This window comes from Chiloscyllium plagiosum, unplaced genomic scaffold (assembly GCF_037043375.1).
Source record: "Chiloscyllium plagiosum isolate Xiang-an unplaced genomic scaffold, Cpla_swu_hap1 HiC_scaffold_37, whole genome shotgun sequence".
NCBI lineage: Eukaryota > Metazoa > Chordata > Chondrichthyes > Orectolobiformes > Hemiscylliidae > Chiloscyllium > Chiloscyllium plagiosum.
Genome location: NW_028270175.1, coordinates 84,200,881 through 84,214,120, shown reverse-complemented (window position 1 = coordinate 84,214,120; position 13,240 = coordinate 84,200,881).

The following is a 13,240-nucleotide window of genomic DNA, read 5'->3' as shown; positions in this document are numbered from 1 at the left end:
TTCAGCGAAGTCCTCCCTCATCCTGTGGTAATCCCACCAGTTGATGCACAGGATCCAGGTACTGGATTTTAACTTCACACTCTGCATCTGAATTTTAAATTCTAAAATATGTGATCGTTCCTTCCAATAGGATCCCTAAATATGAGGTCATTAATTATTCTTGTCTCATTACGCAGGACCACATCGAGGATAGTTTGCTGCCTTGTTGCTTCAATTTGTACTGTTCAAGATAACTATTACGAATTTACTCAGCGAACTCCTGCTCAATGTTACTCTGACCAAGCTCGTTCACCCAATCGACATGATAGTTGATGATAATTGCCACATCATTTTTACAGATATTAGTCTTTTTTGGTTATAGCCTGCCCCAATATGATTTTGTTATGTGGCGGCCTATAGACTCTGCCTATTGGTGCATTTTCCTTCTTAGAATTTCTGGTTTCCAAGCAAATAAACTTAATCTGCATAGAACATACATTATATCTCAGCACCGCCCTCATGTCGTCCTTGAATGTCACAGCTACATCACCTTCCTTAGCTTCCTGGTTTTCCTTCCAAATAGCCCGGTAAGTGTTGTTCAACATGGGGTGCATTGATTCATCAGTCGGAAGAGGACACGATGTGATAAATAGCAAGATGTGTTCTTGGCCATGTTTACCCTGAAGCCACGAGACTTCATGAGCACTAGGTCAATGTCTAGGACTCCCAGAGCAAACCCCTGCCGTCTGTATCTCACTGTGCTGCCACATCTGCGGGGTCTGTTCTGCCAGTTGGACAGAACACGTGTTGGGATGGTGTTGGTAGTTGCTTTTACGGTGTCTGTAAGGTATGATTCTGTAAGTATGACAATAGCAGACTGTGTTTGACTCGTCTGTAAGACTGCTCTCCCAAAATTTGTACTAGTTCCGATTAGTCAGCAGGAGTTTGCGGGATGGACAGGGATGTTTTGGATGTTGACTTCTGCGGTGTCCCGGTCGATTCCAGGTGATCTGTCCAGTTTCATGCCTTGGGGCATTATTGTGATTGGCACAATTGAATGACTCGCTGCGCATTTTCAAAGTGTGACTTAGAGTCAAACACATTGTTGTCTATCTGGAGTGATAGTTGGCCAGATCAGGTATGGATGGCAGATTTCCATCCCTGAAGGAGATCAGTGAAGCTCTTTGGTTTTCCTGACAATCGACGATGATTTCATTGTTATCAGTCGAATCGTTACTCGAGCTTGTTTTAATTGTTGAGTTCAATTTCCAACATCTATTTTGTAGCGATTCTGATGTGGGTGTCCAGAACATCTGCTGACCTAACAGATTAGTAGTCCAACAATATCACGAGATCTACTCGGAAACATGCGTTGTGCTCTGCTGCTATTTCTTATACTGCCTTGTTTTTCTTTCCATGCTTCTATTATTCTGGAATATATTGAAATGGCCTCTGGAATGCTTGAACTTCATTCAATCCGTTTTGCTTGACCAGGCATGTAGATGCAGCTGCACATCAGAGAAGAACAGGAAGAGCTAATTGATTATAATACACTGTGACTGTCACTTAAACAGTTTTTCTGTCCAGACACTAAACGTTTTTACTGAGGTTCAGAGAACCTCAAGATTATTAGAGCACAGATGGAGGACACTCAGCCCATCGTGTGTCCATGAGTTCTCCAACTGCACAACTTGAAGACAGAGAGTGTGTGTGGAGATTGAGGGGGTGAGTGGGAGTGAAAGTTAAACAGAGAAAAGAAAATGACGGGAGATAAACTGAAAAAGGAGGGAAAGGGGAACAACAGAATGAGTGAGGGAGGAAGGGGTGTTCAGCGAAGGGGAAGTAAGATAGATACGAAGATAGGATGATGGCAGATAGACATGAACAGACAGAAGATGGAAATTTTATCCAGAAGTTCCCATGGACCGCAAACATTTTGTCTAGTGCCATATCCTTTCAACAATATGCTGAAACTGGTTGAGATCCCTGTTCATTGATCTCTGATAATATTACAGTGCTAAATTGCTGATAGTTAAACAGATTCCAATGGGCCAATAGCTATGTTCCAGGGAGAAGGTGGGTTAATTAAAATAGAATTGGCCAACAACAGCTTTAATTAATAATGCTCACACTGTGTGAAAGACAGAGGTAGAGAATCTCGGTGAGGAAGATCACTCACAGAGGGGAAATCAGCATCTCCGTTGTTGTTAAAATAATGATTAGAGCCAAAGAGTCATAGAGATGGACAGTACAGAAACATATTCTTCGGTTCAACTCGTCCACGCCAATCAGATATCCTAAACTAATCCCTTCCCATTTTCCAGCACATGGCCCATATCCTCTAAACCATTTCTATCGATATACTATTCCGGATGCCTTTTCAAATGCTGTAATTATACCAGCCTCCACCACTTCCTCTGGCAGTTCATTCCATATATGCACCACTCTCTGCGTGAAAAAGTTCTGCCTTACGTCCCTTTTTACACTATTCCACTCTCACCCTCAAACTATGCTCTCTTGTTCTGGATTATCGCACCCCATTGAAAATGCCTTGTCTACTTATCCTATCCATGCCCCACATGGTTTTACAATCTTCTGTAAGATCATCAATCAGCCACCTAACCTCCAGGGAAAACAGCCCCAGATTATTCGGCCTGTTCCTTTAGCTCAAATCCTCCAACGCTGGCAACGTCCTTGTACATATTTTCTGAATACTTTCAGGTTTGACAACAACCTTCCGACAGGAAGGAGATCCGAATTTCGTGCAATATTCCAAAAGTGGCCTAACCAATGTCCTGTACACCCGCAAAATGATCTCCCAACTCATGTATTCAATGCTCTGACAAATAAATGAAAACATACAAAAGGCCATCTTCACTGCAATGAAGTGCCTGCAATGCCGTTTTCAAGGAAATATGAGCCTTCACCCCAAGAACTGTGTGTTCAGCAACACTCAGCAGGACCTTACTATTATGTGCACAAGTACTGCTTTGATTTGCTTTGCCAAAATAAAGTCCCTCACATTTATCTAAATTAAACTGCATTTGCCACTTTTCAGTTCATTAGCCCAACTGATCAAGATTCCATTATGCTCTGTGGTAATCTTTCTTCACTGTCCCAGACACCTCCAATTTTGGCGTCATCTGCGAATTTACTTACTAAACCTCATATGGTCACATCCAAATCCTTTACTTGAATGACAAAAAGCCATGGACCCTTCACTGATCCTTTTGGCATCGCACTTGTCAGCAACTTAAGTCTGAAATAACGCTCCGCTACCACCATCAGTCTTCCACCTTCGAGCGAGTTCTGTCGGCAAATGGCCAGTTCTCACTGTATTCCATGAGCTTTAAAATTTCTAAATATTCTCCCATGGGCAACCCTGTCGAACACCTTACTGAAGTTCATCTAGATGACATCTACCACTCTGCTCACATCAAGAATCTTTGTTAATTCTTCAAAATAATCAGTCAAGTTCTCACGCACAACGCCATGCTGAATTTACCAAAACGGTCCATGCCTATCTAAATACATGTGAATCCTGTCCCCCCAAAAATCTACCCACCGCTAATGTCACGCTCACCAGTCTATAGTTTCCTAACTTTACCTTATCACTTTTCTTAAATAGTGACACCAACTGAGCCAACCTCTAGTATTCGGCACCTAAACTGTGACTATCTACGACACAAATATCTCAGCAAGGGGCCGAGCACACATTCCCCTCGCTTCCCACAGAGACGGTACGCTTGATCAGGTCCGGGGGATTTGTCGACTTTTATTCCTTTCTGGACATCGAACATCTCTTCCTTTGTAATTTGGATCTGTATCAAGTTGTCACCATCTGTCTACCAATATTTGATATCTTCCACGTCCTTCTTCATTGTAAACACTGATGGAAAATTTTCGTTTCGTATCTTCCCATCTCCTGCGGCATCACACATATGCTGCCTTGCTGATCTTGGCCCTTATTGCATTTATAAAATCCCTTTGGATTCTCCTTAACTATACTTGCCGAAGCTATCTCATGTCCCATTTTTGCACTCCTTACTTCCCTCTTAAGTATATTCTTCCTGCCTTTATACTTTTCAAACGTTTCATTTGATCTCTCCTGTCTATACCTGGCATATGCTTCCTTCTATGATTGATAAAGTTTACCCACCATATCCTTAGATTTGTAATCCACATTTCAATTTATGCAGATCAATCTTACAAGTGTATTTTTACATTCTTACCTCTTTGTACTTTCTGCAATTTGGAATGCACAGAAAGACATTTTGTCCTTTAATTTCCAGTTAAATAAACGAATTTCATTAATATTATCTCTCATCATTCCTCATTGTAGATTTATTCTTGAATCTGCCCTTCATACGAGATGTAAAGAATAACGGTCCAATACTGATGGCTGGGTTATATTATTGTCCCTAGGTTCAGTCTAAATAGCCATGTCCCAAGTTCTCTCTTTTTTCTGTCTTCTTCCCCAACGTCATAATCAGACTTTAGTTGACGTCCAGTAAATGATACTTCGTCACAGTTCATTGATATAGATAACCTTAACAGCATGACCCTCATTTACTCAGTCTGAACCTGGAATAAACATCGGAATTGCGTTTGTCTGATAGAAATCTTGGCTAACAAATCCATGCCGTTTGTCTGTTATAACCACATTGTCTGAAGCAAGTCTCCCCTCCAGCATCTGTACTTAAAAAAGACTTCCAATGCTTTTGCATACATTGTAATGACTGATCTTTAGTTACAGAATGTATGTTTCGATTTGAGAACAGAGAAGTATGCTTATTTTCTAACAATCCCATTACTCCCATAGCCAAGGCAGATTGAATGATTACACATAATCAATCCACCATCTCCAATATTTCTTCCCTCAGTCACGCTCGCTTATCCTATGCACTGTGTAAATTCTCAAACCTCAGGAAATTATATTTGTTTGGAAACACATTTTGGAGGCAGTTGCACTTCATGGAACAAAATAATAGGAAAGCGATTATGACTCTAAATCCTTGACTGAACAAACCTGTCTACAGAGGTCCAGAAACGTTTAATACATATCATTGTGGCTGTATGGTTGTTTATTGGAGGGGGCACTGCTGCTATCACCGCTACTTCACCGCGCTAGAGACCCGGAATCAATTCCAACTTCGTCTGCCTGTCTATGTGGAGTTTGTGCATTCTTCCTATGTCTGCTTGGATCCTCTTGCCGTCTGAAGATATGCAGGTTAGAGTGGATTGGTCATGCTAAATTGCCCATATTATCCATGGGTCTGTAGAGTTTGTGCATTAGCCATGAGGAATAGGGGTGGATATAGGCGGAATGCTCTTTGGAAGGTCTGGGTAGGGTTGATGGGCCGAATGGCCTGTTTCAGCGTCTTAGGAGTTTCATGCATTAATTGCAGCAAAGACAGTGGTCAATAAGCTCACAATGGCTGCACCAGCACGGACTGCACTACATTTCTATTGTTGTTCTCCTGTAATCACCATGACGTCCTTTGCATTGTGTTACGATGTCTTTGTTTTCAATTCTGAGTACCCTGAGCAGATATGAGAAATATTATTAAACCGTACACCCAGAAATTTAAACAGTGTATGTACAAAACATTATTTCCTGTATTAAAAGTTATCCTGTTTTGTTCATTGTCGATTGGCATTCCATCTCCCAAATATCCTCGGTTTCCTTGCTTTGCCTTAATATTTCATTCCAGTTATCAGTAAGAGTGATGATGACTGGGGAACATCATTGTACTGGGTAAAAACAATGACTGCAGATGCTGGAAACCGAAACGTCGATTTTGCCTGTCCTCGGATGCTGCCTGAATTGCTGTGCTCTTCCAGCACCACTGATCCATTGTACTCCCCATGCAGTCTCGACAGCCACTGTGACCATTCCATTCTGTCTCCTCGCCAGGGTCATATTTATTCAGATACTGACTCATTAATCCAGGGTTTTAATGAAGAAGTTCATTGTAAATGCCATGTGTGACTTTGGTCTAAGTAAAAGTGTGTACATATTGCTGCTTTAAAGGATATAAACTGCAGTATGAGAATTGTCAGTTTGTAGAACAAAATGGAAGCGCATTGAGTGCTGAAGTTACAAAGTTGCCTTATTCGAGCATTGAGAGGAAACTCTTGAAAAATGTATACATTCTGTGTACGGTTCAGGGCAAACGTATCCCGTGATTAAAAAGTTGAAGATTTTTTTCCAGTGAAGAAGAGTTCATTGGGCTGAAACACTCTCAATTGTGTGTTTTTGGGGCGTTAGGAGTCAGGTGGTTACAGCATTGGAAACGCATAAGACGGCATAATCATATAATCTGCAAAAAGAAAACGTTCATCATTCTGCCTCGCCACGGCTTGCGAGGACAATTGACGACAGAAGATGAGAGCAATGGCCATCGATGTTAACATCCAATCCAGTCCAGTTACTACAATGACGTGAAAATTCTGTACTGAAAGGATTTAACTGGAAATGTTTTTTTTCAGTGACTGACTGATTTCAGACTCCATGGATTCTAAACAGATCACGGAGGCTTTCGCTCTCCTATTTGTAACGGGCTTCATTCAATGTGTCGTCTCATTGTTGCAGCAGGAATATTGTCTGCGGAGACAAGGGGAGGGGAGATCAGAATCTGGGAGCAATGGACTGGAATGTTTCAACAATGAACAACAGACACTTATTCTTAGGCATTTCCTATCTTTCTTGGCAAGCATTACCATAACTGAAATACGGTATACTGCTCTTAATTCAGGCAGGTTAATATCCCATCCTCACTGCAGTTGGTGTTCCTGGTAAGTCCCTCGAGATCTTGACATTTATTAATTCCATACACCAGGTTAAACTTCAATTCTATTCCATAATTTATATTTGGAAAAGTCAAAATCTCTTGTCTTAAGTTTCTTTTACGAACTCCATTCGTGATTCCTGAATTTCAGACCGCCACACTCACAAACATCTGTGAAGAAAACGTTTACAACCTTAAAAAATCCACTTTGCTCTGAACTGATCTTTGTCTCTGTGTTCTCTTCACCAACAAACCTGTTCACTAGCAACTCTATAATATCCCCAGTCCTCGTCTCTGCTTAATAAACCATCAACTACGCCCTGATAAAATTCACACTGAACGGTTCCAGCTCTCTTCTGGCCTGTCTTCGGAATTGAATTTTTTTATCACGAACTAGTTCTTCTGTCTGAAGTTACTTCACGACAGGAACACCATTGAGAGTAGTAACGTCACTGGGTTGACAATTCAGAGGCCCACGTTATTACATTGAAGTCACTGTTTCAACTTCAACCACAGGTGACGGCAGAAATTAAATTCAAATGATAGAAAACCAGGACTTCGCGAATAACAACTGGAGAAGACAGCTAAGATTATTATCTGTTCAAGATTAAAAGTAAGTTCAGAGTCACTAGCATGTGCTTGGCTGCATACTTCCTTGGGGAATGTTCAGAGTAAAGGTCAATTGCTGATGGTCAACAAATGCTGCCCTTGTCAACAATGACAATATCCCATTTAATGACAACATTAAATGTTAAAACAATCAATGAAAAGATGCTGGAGGTCTGAAAAAATAAAACGGAAAATGCTCGTGAAACTGCACAGTTATGGAAATCCCTGTTGAGAGTTAGCATTGCAAATCTACTGACCATACATCGGTACTGAAAAAACCTGGAAACCAGTGTGAATGATGTTGGTATCAGGAATGGCTGTTTTGAAGGGAAGAAGGAGTGAGTTCAACAAGTCGTAGGAAAGGGAAAACCAGTATTGTCGATGATTATCTGAGGTAGAATGGAATGTGATGTAAATGTCTTTCTTTTAGTCTTGTCCCCATAATCCTATGTAACATACCCATGTAGGTTGCATCCCGTTCTTGGATTAAATTGAATTATGACCCTGCTGTCTCTCTTCCGTGATTGTCGTCATCATGTCTACTCAATAATACGGTATGCATGTTGCTATCTGGGGGAGAATTTATTTTCCTTTACAAGATTCGCTTGTGAAGTTGTCGTCGCATTGCCTTCTTGAAGTACTGCAGTCCATGTGTTGTTGTACATTTCCGGTCTCTGCGACCATCCAGATCTTTTTTTTATCATTTGAAGAGATTCAAACAGCGGAGAGGCTGCTTGCCCATTCCTAATGTCAACAGCATTGGGCCTGGGGCTGTCATCTATATAGAACATAGAACATAGAAGAATACAGCGCAGTACAGGCCCTTCGGCCCTCGATGTTGCGCCGATCCAAGCCCACCTAACCTACACTAGCCCACTATCCTCCATATGCCTATCCAATGCCAGCTTAAATGCACATAATGAGGGAGAATCCACCACTGCTACTGGCAGGGCATTCCATGAACTCACGACTCGCTGAGTAAAGAACCTACCCCTAACATCTGTCCTATACCTATCCCCCCTTAATTTAAAGCTATGCCCCCTTGTAATAGCTGACTCCATACGTGGAAAAAGATTCTCACTGTCGACCCTATCTAAACCTCTAATCATCTTGTACACCTCTATCAAGTCACCCCAAACCTTCTTTTCTCCAATGAAAACAACCCCAAGTGCCTCAGCCTTTCCTCATACGATCTTTCTACCATATCAGGCAACATCCTGGTAAACCTCCTCTGCACCCGTTCCAGTGCCTCCACATCCTTCCTATAGTATGGCGATCAAAACTGCACACAACACTCCAGATGCTGCCGCACCAGAGTCTTATACAACTGCAACATGACCTCAGTACTCCGGAACTCAATTCCTCTACCAATAAAAGCCAGTACGCCATATGCCTTCTTCACCGCACTATTTACCTGGGTGGCAACTTTCAAAGATAAACCAGACCAGGTGACCAGACCAGGTGAAGATGACCGAGTTGCTTCCGTGAAGGACATTAGTGAGCCATATAGGTTCTTGCTGACAATCGACAAGCGCTTCATAAAATCCAAAATTCCAGATAATTTATTCACTTCAAATTCCACCATCTGCCGTAGCAAGGTTCGAATCCAGAGTCTGACCCCTCTGTCACTGGTTACAGTTTTAGTCATAAAGTTGCCAGGCCATTGTCTCCCCAGCATCTCCAACAACTGTTGACTACACAAGGATACAGTTGCATTTTTACAAACACGTTGTACATGCCACGTAATTGGAAAAGCACATGTAGCAATACAACTAGCACTTTTCCTACCTATTCCTGCATTTGTGGACCGTTTTCCAAGAGTCTTAATCGACTGTTTAGGATCCCTATCTCAACCTTAAAGTTGATAAAATTATTTGTTGAAAATAATGGGAGTGTCCACGAGATTTCCAGAGGGTGTTACACTTCACGATATCACAGCCAAAATGATTGGCAAGAGTTACTCAAATTGGTGTTTTAAAAACTTAACTCGAGCGTCAATGACCTCCAATTTTACACGACAGGAGCAACAGGAGCTATGACCAGGTGACTACTAGCAAGGTAAATTACTGCTTTTCAAAACTTACTTTGTGAATAGGTGGAGCGTACACTGAGCAGGAGCAGCCACGGGACTCTTGAGAAAGTGAGGCAATATACTTATGTGGTTGCGTTATCCGAAGTGCTACTTATTTAGTGTCCCCCACGCATTCTGTTCCACACACCAAAAATACATTCTGTGCGCCGGACTGGTAATGTTCGTAGATATCGTTTTCCAATAATATCTTCTGGAATTTAGAACAGAGAAAATTGCGCTTCGGGCATTTTAATGCTCCTCCAATAGAATGTGGGAGGTAAAGGTTACCACTAATGTCCCTTTTGCTTTATCTGCAGTAAGTGCGTGCAAAGCCAGCTCCTCAGCAATTCGGTTAAGGAACGAGCTGGAGCGGAATGAATTTCGGATCATTCAGTCGGCTGAAGGGATAATCGTGACGAGTTATAGGAAGGTAGTCACACCTCAATTACAGGATAAAAAAGGAGATGGGTTACAGTCAGATGACGGAAAGGGGACTGGTAGACAGTTCAGGGATCTCCTGTGGCCATTCCCCTCAGTAACAAGTATAGCATTTTAGATACTGTTGAGCGGGGGACGACAGACCATGGGTAAGCCACAGCGTATAGGTTTCTGGCACAGAGTCTGTCTCTCTTATTCAGAAGAGAAGGGGAGAGGCAGCAAGCATTAGACATTGGGGATTCCATATTGTGGGGGAAAGATCGGAGTTTCATGGGAACAAACGAGACTGAGGGTTAGTATGTTGACTCCAAGGTGCAAGAGTTTGTGATATCATAGATCGTGTTTTTGGGATCATTGAGGGGGAGGCGGAGCAGACCAAAGCCGTGATCCACATAGGTAACAAAGAAATGGTTAGGTAAAAGGAGCAAGATTTCATGCAGAATGCAGGGAGCTAGTAAGGAAACATACAGCTCGAACAAACAGAGTTGTTATCTTTGGTTTGTTACCCGTGTCACGTGCTAGCGAGGCAAGGAAACGGGAGCGAGAGGAGTTGAACGCGTGGCTACGTGATGGTGCAGTAGGGAGGGATTCGGATGTCTGGAAATTTGGGGCAACATCTGGGGGAGGTGGGACCTCTAGAAACAGCACCTAAACCAGAGGTGTGCCAATATCCTGTGGCGGGAGGGAGCGAGTGGAATTGGCTAATAATCTTCGAGGTGGTCTAACATTCATTCAGCAATGGGATGGGAAACTAATGCGTATAGTAGGTTGTGAATAGCGAGATCATAAATTAGGATTCAAGATCGCAAGAGTTTATCAGTTGGCAGGAAGCTGTCTTAAAGTGTGTAAACTTCAAAACCAGGAGCATTTGGAATTAGGTTGGTGAAATTGTGGCATGGTTTGGTATCTGGAAATTCGACGTAGGGGCGATTTCGCAGACATGGATAGTGCAAGGACAGAAATGGGCGTTGCGGTTTCCAGGGGAGATACTCAGTAGAAAAGCGAAGGTGGCCAAAGAGGGTGAGGTTTGGCATTGTTAGTCAAGGACAATGTTACGGTGGCAGAAAGGACGCTTGATGAGGTCTCGACTACTTAGCTGATGTCATAAAAACGAAAGGTAAGGTTACACTGTTGGGATTTTGTACAGGCTTCCAAAAAGTTCCAGAGATGTAGAGAAAAAGATTGAAAGGATGATTCTGGATAGGAACAAAAATAACAGGGCAGTTGTTATTGTGGAATATAACTTCTCAAAATTTGTCCAGAAACGCGATAGTTCGAGTCCTGCAGATGGGTCAGTTATTTTTCCTATGTGAACAGGAAGGTTTTTGACACATTATGCAGATACATGAACAAAAGGAGAGGGCCACATTGGATTTGGTACTGGGTGATGAATCAAGTTCAGGTGATAGATTTGGAGGTTGGTGAGCAGTTTCGTAACAGTGATCACAATTCTGTCAGGTTCCCTTTAGCGATGGAAAGGGATAGACTTATAAGGACAGAGGGCAAGAGTTACAGCTGAGAAAAGGCAATTATGATGCCACTAGGCCTGAGTTTGAATGCATATCGGATGGGAAGGACACTGCAGGGAATTGTTACAATTGAAATGCAGAGCATATTCAAGGAAAAGCTACTGCGTGTTGTTGGTATGCATGTATCTGTCAGACAGGGAGGAAGTATTGGAATGAAGGAGCAATGGTTTAATCAAGAAGCTGAATCTCTTCTCAAGACGGAAAAGAAAGCCAATGTTGAGATGAGACGCGAAGGTTCAGTTTGGGCGCTTGACATTTACAGGTTAGCAAGGGAGGATCTAAAGGGAAAGCTAAGAAGAGCCAGGAGGTGACATGAAAAGTCTTTGGCAGTTGGGATCAAGAAAGACGCTAAATCTTTTCATAGGAACGCCAAGATCAAGAGAATGACTATAGAAAGATTAGGGCTAGTCAAGAACAGTAGTGGGAAGTTGTATGTGGAGTGCGAGGAGGTGGGAGAAACGCTAAATGGACGTTTTTCCACAGTATTCACATTGCAAAATGATAACGTTGTCGAGGAGAACATTGAGATACAGACTATTAGACGAGATGGGATTGTGGTGCATCGGAGGAGGTGTTAGCAATTATCGAAATTGGGGAAAGGATTAGGAGCCCTTGGAGGACAGGGATTTATTTTAGGATCTCAATTCGGGTTTACACCAATGGGGACGTTCATTCTGAAAATAAATGTTTATCATTTTACTTCCTGTGATCTCGGACGATTTCATCCTGTTATGGTCAATGTGAATGTTGTATTCTACACAGTTACCGATGTGGTATTTTGGGGTAACGTTCCGTGTATCTTCATCCCTTTGTGCTGGAATTATGCTTCATGCTGCAGCTCCTCAGTTGCTGCACAAGCACCGCGATTTACACCGTGACCCATACTAGATGGGGAGTGAGGACAAGTGGTGGACAGAGAGAGAATGGGTTTGAAGATGGAAATTGAGGAAAAAGAGATAGAGAGAGAGGAAGTGGAAGGTGGGGTGGAGAAAGCAAGGTGTGGTTGGGAGACGGAGATAGAATGGAGGAGGCGAGGCAGAGTGGGGCGGAGAGAAAGAGAGGAAAAGGGAGTCGAGATAAAGACAGAGTGAGTGGGTGGTGTATGAGAGAGTGTGGTGGGAGTTAGAAACCGTGTGTGGAGGGAGAGGCAGCAAGGTGCGAGGGTAGAGAGAATGGGGGTGAGGGACAGAAAACCCGTTTGTAGGGGTGGAGTGGTGGGAAGAGAGGGAGAGGGAGAGAGAGGAGAGAGTGAGGGAGCAGAGATAGAGAGGGGTAGGGGTGAAAGTGCGAAAGAGAGGGAAGAAAGTTTGCGCGAAGATTTGTAGCTCAGGTGCTAGTTGTTGTGGTTCTTTTCGCTGAGCTGGAAGTTTTTGTTGCAAACGTTTCGTCCCCTGGCTAGGCGATATCGTCAGTGCTTGGGAACCTCCTGCGAAGCGCTTCTTTGATGTTTCCTCCGGTGTTTATAGTGGTCTGTCCCTGCCGCTTCCGGTTGTCAGTTTCAGCTGTCCGCTGTAGTGGTTGGTATATTGGGTCCAATATACCAGGGCGAGAGAGTGTGGATGGAACAAGGGAGAGGGGTGGGGGGTAAACAATGCCCGGGAGAGTGGGAGGGGGAGAGCGAGACAGATGAGGAGAACATAGAGAAAATGGGAGTGTCGAGGAGACAGTAAGGACGGACAGAGCAAGAGAGGGGGAGGGTGGAGAGGGGAGCGTGCAGAGGGCGTGGCATTTCAGGAGAGAGAGTGAGGGGGGCAGATAGAGAGAGGAGGTGGGGAGAGAGGGGAGCGTATAGAGAGTTTGGGAGTGGAGGAGAGAGTGTGGGA